This window comes from Tachyglossus aculeatus, chromosome X3, assembly GCF_015852505.1.
Source record: "Tachyglossus aculeatus isolate mTacAcu1 chromosome X3, mTacAcu1.pri, whole genome shotgun sequence".
Lineage (NCBI taxonomy): Eukaryota > Metazoa > Chordata > Mammalia > Monotremata > Tachyglossidae > Tachyglossus > Tachyglossus aculeatus.
The window spans coordinates 22,600,543-22,608,750 of NC_052099.1; positions in this window are offsets into that span (position 1 = coordinate 22,600,543).

The window sequence follows — 8,208 nt, forward strand, 5'->3', positions numbered from 1 at the left end:
TCAGGCAACACTGTTACATTGTACTTTCCCAAGCACTGAGTACAGAGCTCTGCTCCCAGTAAGGGCTCAATAAATATGATTGACTCTGGAGATGTGTCAGGAATATCACTCTGGTTAAGGAAGGTTAAGGTTGTCATTTCAACTTGAAGTGATTTCCACCATTCTGCTGTGCTATCCATTGGAGTTCTACTGAGTTTGGAGGAGACTTGAGCCCACATAGCAGTGCCATTACTACAGCCTGGTTCTAATCACATCATGGTTTAAATAAATGAGCATGTTTGAAACTAAAATATACAGGACAAAACCTAAGCTAGAGCATTAGTTTTTCTCATTTAAACAAACTTACATTTCATCCACTCATTCTTTCAAGTGAGTCTGATGAACAAATGACTTCTATGGTGTTTATTAAATTATCCATAAAAAAAAAACATATTAGGGATGTTATTCAAGATATAAAGATTTCAAAGATTTTAACAGTGGCAAGATTGTCCCCAGGCTTTTAGTAAGTAGTAGGCTTTCCAGTTTTGATGGACATTCATCCACAGACCAGTCATATAGTTCTATCAGGGACGCTTAAAACAATCGGTAAAACTCACCAAGAACTTTTCCCGTGAAAGCATGGCAAAATCAGGCAAATAAACTGGCAGGGTTACTTCCTGTCGAATACTAAGTCCTAAATTCTTATAACACTAATGCTCTTTACTACTCAAAATATGGTGAGGCACTATAATGTGTCAACCAGCATTAAGTGCTTGGCCATTCTATTTATAAAGATAAGAAAGCAATTCAGTAGGAAACACTATAGCAGGACGGGTTTTTTTTAATCTTCTCCAGTCAACTGGGATGTGCACTGCAGCAGGTGTCTTCCCTCCTTATCATCTTCCTTTAACAGAAAGTTGTGCTGAGAAACATGTTTTGATATCTTCAGAAATAGTCGGCACTCTTAAATCCAAAAATGAAAGAGGCACTGGGGGAATGCCACTAAGGAAGTAGGAGGGTAAGTTTACCAGCCATTTTTGAATTGACTAGAGCTTCTGCAAAGAATACCGTGAGTTAAGTGCTTAGTACAGTGCTCTTCACACAGTAAGCCCTCAATAAATACCATTGATTATTTCAAATGATCAGTTTAACTTTGATAACAATAATAATTTTTGTTTTTGTTAAGGGCTTACTATGGGCCAAGTGCTGTGTTAAGGGCTGGAGTAGATACAGTACAATCAGATCAGACAGAGCCCACGATCACATCTCAGGCAAGTGACAGAGGCAGGATTAGAACCTGGGTCTCGATTCCTCATGAGTCCCCATCCTGTGCTCTTTCCACAAGGCCTTGCTGCTTCTCTAAATTATTTCTCTGTTCTGCTTCACAAAAACATTTCTTCACCAACTTTCTTCTCCCACTACTCCCCATCTCCCCAACTAATGTGCTTCATTCTCAACCCTCCCCACTAGTGTTCTTCCGCCTCCCAGAAATTCCTATCCCCTTCAAATTCACCAGATCACAGCTATCCCCATCTTCATAACCTAAATGCTCACCTCCTTGTAGTGGCTTTCCTGATTAAACTTCACCTTCCAAGGTACCGCCTGTCCAACAACTTCTTTTAGCACATATGTTTAAGTCTAAACACCATGCCAACCTCGTTCACTTCAAGTTTATCCTTTCCTGCCTTAACTCAGCCCTCTCTTCTGCCAGACAAAACTATTTCTCCTCCCTTATTGACACCCATGCCCATCACCCCCCGCCAGCTCTTCCGTACATTCAACTCCCTTCTCAGGCCCCCGGTTCCTCCCCCTCCTCCTTCCCTCACCCCCAACGATCTGGCCTCCTACTTCATTAACAAAATTAAATCCATCAGGTCCGACCTCCCCAAAGTCTCTTCCCCCCTTTCTCCAACCCCCCGGCTCTCAACATTCTCTGCTACTCTCCCATCCTTCCCAGTGGTATCCTCAGAGGAACTCTCCTCCCTCCTCTCAAGTGCTACTCCGGCCACCTGTGCTTCTGACCCCATTCCCTCTCATCTTATGAAATCTCTCGCTCCATCCCTTCTCCCCTCCTTAACTTCCATCTTCAACCGCTCACTCTCCACTGGTTCCTTCCCCTCTGCCTTCAAACATGCCCATGTCTCTCCCATCCTAAAAAAACCCTCTCTTGACCCCACCTCACCTTCTAGTTATCGTCCCATATCCCTCCTACCATTCCTTTCCAAACTCCTTGAACGAGTTGTCTACACGCGCTGCCTAGAATTCCTCAACAACAACTCTCTCCTCGACCCCCTCCAGTCTGGCTTCCGTCCCCTTCATTCCACGGAAACTGCGCTCTCAAAGGTCACCAATGACCTCCTGCTTGCCAAATCCAACGGCTCATACTCTGTCCTAATCCTCCTCGACCTCTCAGCTGCCTTTGACACTGTGGACCACCCCCTTCTCCTCAACACGTTATCTGACCTTGGCTTCACAGACTCCGTCCTCTCCTGGTTCTCCTCTTATCTCTCCGGTCGTTCTTTCTCAGTCTCTTTTGCAGGCTCCTCCTCCCCCTCCCATCCTCTTACTGTGGGAGTTCCCCAAGGTTCAGTGCTTGGTCCCCTTCTGTTCTCAATCTACACTCACTCCCTTGGTGACCTCATTCGCTCCCACGGCTTCAACTATCACCTCTACGCTGATGACACCCAGATCTACATCTCTGCCCCTGCTCTCTCCCCCTCCCTCCAGGCTCGCATCTCCTCCTGCCTTCAGGACATCTCCATCTGGATGTCCGCCCGCCACCTAAAGCTCAACATGTCGAAGACTGAGCTCCTTGTCTTCCCTCCCAAACCTTGTCCTCTCCCTGACTTTCCCATCTCTGTTGACGGCACTACCATCCTTCCCGTCTCACAAGCCCGCAACCTTGGTGTCATCCTCGACTCCGCTCTCTCATTCACCCCTCACATCCAAGCCGTCACCAAAACCTGCCGGTCTCAGCTCCGCAACATTGCCAAGATCCGCCCTTTCCTCTCCATCCAAACCGCTACCCTGCTAATTCAAGCTCTCATCCTATCCCGTCTGGACTACTGCACTAGCCTTCTCTCTGATCTCCCATCCTCGTGTCTCTCTCCACTTCAATCCATACTTCATGCTGCTGCCCGGATTATCTTTGTCCAGAAACGCTCTGGACATATCACTCCCCTCCTCAAAAACCTCCAATGGCTACCGATCAATCTGCGCATCAGGCAGAAACTCCTCACCCTGGGCTTCAAGGCTCTCCATCACCTCGCCCCCTCCTACCTCACCTCCCTTCTCTCCTTCTACTGCCCAGCCCGCACCCTCCGCTCCTCCACCACTAATCTCCTCACCGTACCTCGCTCTCGCCTGTCCCGCCATCGACCCCCCGGCCCACGTCATCCCCCGGGCCTGGAATGCCCTCCCTCTGCCCATCCGCCAAGCTAGCTCTCTTCCTCCCTTCAAGGCCCTGCTGAGAGCTCACCTCCTCCAGGAGGCCTTCCCAGATTGAGCCCCTTCTTTCCTCTCCCCCTCGTCCCCCTCTCCATCCCCCCGCCTTACCGCCTTCCCCTCCCCACAGCACCTGTATATATGTATATATGGTTGTACATATTTATTACTCTGTTTATTTATTTATTTATTTATTTTACTTGTACATTTCTATCCTACTTATTTTATTTTGTTGGTATGTTTGGTTCTGTTCTCTGTCTCCCCCTTTTAGACTGTGAGCCCACTATCGGGTAGGGACTGTCTCTATGTGATGCCAATTTGTACTTCCCAAGCGCTTAGTACAGTGCTCTGCACATAGTAAGCGCTCAATAAATACGATTGATTGATTGATTGATTGATGTTTACCCACCTAGCCTTAGGATGAACAGAGCTTAATTAGCTTCATTACTTCTACTATCAAAAGCTACCAACAATATGCAAATTGCTTGCATCTATCTGCCTCCTAGAAGCCTTCCAAACAAAATTTATACCACCCTAATCTTACTCAGGCCCCCATCCTTTTTTCCTCTCCTCTCCCTAAATATCTAGAGTGTACATAATATTTAACAATAATAATAATAATGATAATTGTGGTATTCATTAAGCACTTACTATGTACCAAGCACTGTGTTAAGCACTGGGATGGATACAAGATAAGCAGGTCCCACACAGGGCTCACAGTCTAAGTAGGAGGGAGAACAGCTGTTGAATCCCCATTTTGCAGATGAGGGAACTGAGGCACAGAAAATTTAAATGACTTGCCCAAGTCACACACCAGGTACGTTATCCTAATATTCCTATATTAAATATTTGCAATTAATATAGAACACCCCAACTCCCAAAGTAGAACAGAACAAAATCCTCCTTTGGATTTCCATGGGGAGAAGAACCAAACCCGTAAGAAGAATCATTGGGTAAGAACTAACTGCAGCATGGCCCAGAAGACAGAGCACAAGCCTGGGAGTCAGAAGGATCTGGATTCTAATCCTGGCTCTGCTGCTTTTCTGCTCTGTGACCATGGGCAAGTCACAACTTCTCTGTGCTTCAGTTACCTCCTCTGTAAAATGGGGATTAAGACTGTGAGCCCCATATGGGACAGGGACTGTGTCCAACCTGATTAGCTTGTATCTACCCCACTGCTTAGTACAGGGTCTGGCACAAAGTAAGTGCTTCACAAATTCCATTAAAAAAAGGTAGTCTTGTTTTCATGCTATTTAATAGACCCAGTCCAGGGACAATAGACACAATAGACACAGTCCAGGCCTCCAGGAGGCCTTCCATACTGAGCCCCCTCCTTCCTCTCCCCCTCCTTCCCCTCCCCACAGCACCTGTATATATGTATATATGTTTGTATGTATTTATTACTCTATTTGTACATATTTATTCTATTTATTTTATTTTGTTAATATGTTTTATTTTGTTCTCTGTCTCCCCCTTCTAGACTGTGAGCCCACTGTTGGGTAGGGACCGTCTCTATATGTTACCAACTTGTACTTCCCAAGCGCTTAGTACAGTGCTCTGCACACAGTAAGCGCTCAATAAATACTACTGAATGAATAAGTTAATACAGCCCTTTGCACTCAGTGGATGCTCACTAAATGCTAATTTTACTGCAATAATGTAAAGAAAAAAACAATTGGAAAGCACACAAATGTTTTTTTAAAAATAGATTCTCAAATGTCAAGCTTATGTCTTGCATCCTATTTTCATGTATAAAGAACAGATGAAAATCTTGGAAATAAAATAGCTAAAATGGCAAGTAAAAAAGACTGGTTTGGCTTATTCTGCTGGACGGCAATGATGCAGATGCGTCTGACCAAACTGAGTGAGATGAGACCATCTGATGAAAATTGTTTTTACCCACAGACTTGTATTTTGGAAACTAATTAAAGCAGAATAGGTTCAATATTTGAAGCAATGGAAACCGCTTTCAAATCTGATAGGTTAATGTAGTGAATTGCAAGTTCATCCCCGGTAAGTAATTTACACGAGAAGTGAGGAAATCTGCAGTTGACCCTCTGACAAGTATGGGATCTTGTAGGATTAAGTACCTGAAGTTTTGGGTCCTTTATACAATCGAGGGACGGGGGACCCACGTGAACTTGGACTTGGGAGAAGAACTTTTATGGAGAAGCCCTGGGCAAGAACTGTCATAGGTAGCCTTGTCTACATGCTATCTAGGAAACCCAAACCAGGAATAGTAATTAAGAGCTTAGTATCCTTTCCACCCAGGGGAAGCTAAATAAATGTCAACACTACTGCAATAATGTAAAGGAAAAATCCTTTACAATATGTGATGCAGCATGAACTACATGAGCCATTTCCCAAGAAGGGTCTCACTTGCCTCTGGCCAGGAGACTGGAGGGGTGGTTTGGCATTAGGGCAGAAAGAACTGATTACACTATGGCTTGGCAGGCCGTTGATCCTGGTATTGGGAGAGCCTAATCTCTAGCAGGGGAGTGGAACTAGTGTTTCTTGATCTTCGTCTTATTCTGCTCCTTCCAACCTTACAGTAGGGGCCGTGGCTTTGGGGGTGGGGGCCCTAAGGTGCTTTCCTCAGTTGAGCATAGGCCTTTTTCATGATATCCCTGGGGTTTGAAATGCCTTGCTACTTTCTGCTGGTGGGTTAAAACCCACAAAACTTCAAACCAGAGGGTGGTCTGGGAAACCCCCCCAAAACAGCCCTAAAAGTTACCCTCACTGGGTGAGATTATGGGTCAAAAGGAAACCAATTCTCATTAAAAATGAAACCAAATCATATTTCGGGTGGGGGTGGGTGGGGGGGGGGGGGGGAAGGGCAGGTTGAAGTTAACAATAGCATAAAATCAGAAACCTAGAAGGGATCTAAAAGCTGAGTTGTTGCCACCTGGTTCTAGATTGGGTTGTTCTATCTCCATCCAGGACCAATCACCAAATCATCCAAACCCTTCAGCCACGATGTCACCATCTCCCTCAGTAGCTCAGCTCAGCCCACTTCAAACCCACATAGACAGGAAATACTTCCTCCTAGCTTCATAAGAAGGGGCCAGCTCTCTAATCTGTAAGCTCCTTGTGGGCAGGGAACGTGTCTACTAACTCCGCTGTATTTTACTCTCCCAAGCACTTAGTTCAGTACTCTGCACACAGTAAGCACTCGATAAACACCTTTGATTGACTGATCCTTAAGGTCACTGCTCTTAGCCCTCCCCTGAGAAACAAGAAAAGGAATTGAAAGTAAATAAACATGAAAAGCCGAAGAGCGGAAAACAGTTCACTTCATTGATTTTCTCATTGATTGGCTTCACTGATTGCTCACTGACTGTGTCCATCTATTTTTGGTTGGTCCCTTAATTTTCTGTTTTCTGACTTTGGGCTCCAACACTCCTTGGCATTACTGCTTTGTTCTGTACTAATGATATCGGGCTAGTGCTAGCCTGGATGTGCAAAGCGGGATGATCTCCTACCACAATCCAGTCTGCACTTTCCTCCTCTAATGCCAACTTACTCACTGTACCTTGACCTTGTCTATCTCAGTGCCAGCCCCTTGCCCACATCCTCCCTCCGGCCTGGAACTTCCTCCCCCTTCATATCCGACAGAGCAGCACTCTCCTCACCTTCAAAGCCTAACTAAAATTACATCTCCTCCAAGAGGCTTTCCCTAAGCCCTCATTTCCCCTACCTCCTCTCCCTTCTGTAGGCCCTTCTGGATCTGTACCCTTTGAGCACTTGATATTCACCCCACCTTCAGTCCTACACCACTTAGGTACATGTCCATAATTTATTTTAATGACCATCTCTCCCTCTAGACTGTAGGCTCCTGGTGTACAGGGACCATGTCTACTGACTCTGTTATACTGTACTCTCCTAGGTACTTAGTACAGTGCTCTGTCCACAGTAGGCACTCAATAAATACTACTGATTGATTGACTGGAAGTGGGAACAAGGATACCCGCCTAAAATTAGTACGAATAGGCCTAGGAATAGGCCATTATCTAGGCAGAGCCGCAACCTCAGTCTTTTCTAGGATCCAAGCCAACACCCTGATAGAGGCAGTGAAATTGGACTGGCAGTTGAGAACGGCTCTTCACTGTTAGAAGTTCACTGCTACATTCCTGATAAGGTGGACCAGGACATTTGTAGTAGTCAGTTAGTGAGTCAATCATATTTACTGAGCCTTTACTGAATGCAGAGCACTGTAAGGAGTACTTGGGAGAGCTCTTGGAACTTGTCTTAGTCAGGACGTGCATTCCTATTTTACTCTTGGGGTTTAAACACCCTTAACCTCTTTTGCTTTTCACCTTCCTTTACTGCACTGGCTTTACAAAATTGCATTCACCTCAGTTCAGACTAAAAATAAAGGTAAGATTTTCAAATCTCTCGTCAGCCACTGTGATCAGTGGTAAATGTTGAGCCCCTATGGGGTTCAAGGCACTGTACTAAGTGCCTTGAAAAGTACAACAGAAGACATATTCCCTAACCTCAAAAGTGTGCAATCTAATATGGAAAACAGACACAAATGATTTACAAATGAATCTTGCAGGAGTGCAGGAGGAAGAATAAGGATATAACAGGGAGTAATATAAATATATCAGGATGAAAGGGCTTCAATAAATAATTGAATATATATATAAAAAATAATTGAATATGTCTATTTGTACTTAAGTGCTGAGGTTAGGCATACCATTGAAATACCAAAGTGTTCAGAGTAATTTCTGGGTTGACACAACCCAATGAGAGTAAGAGAATTGATTACTTCTTCTTATCTGT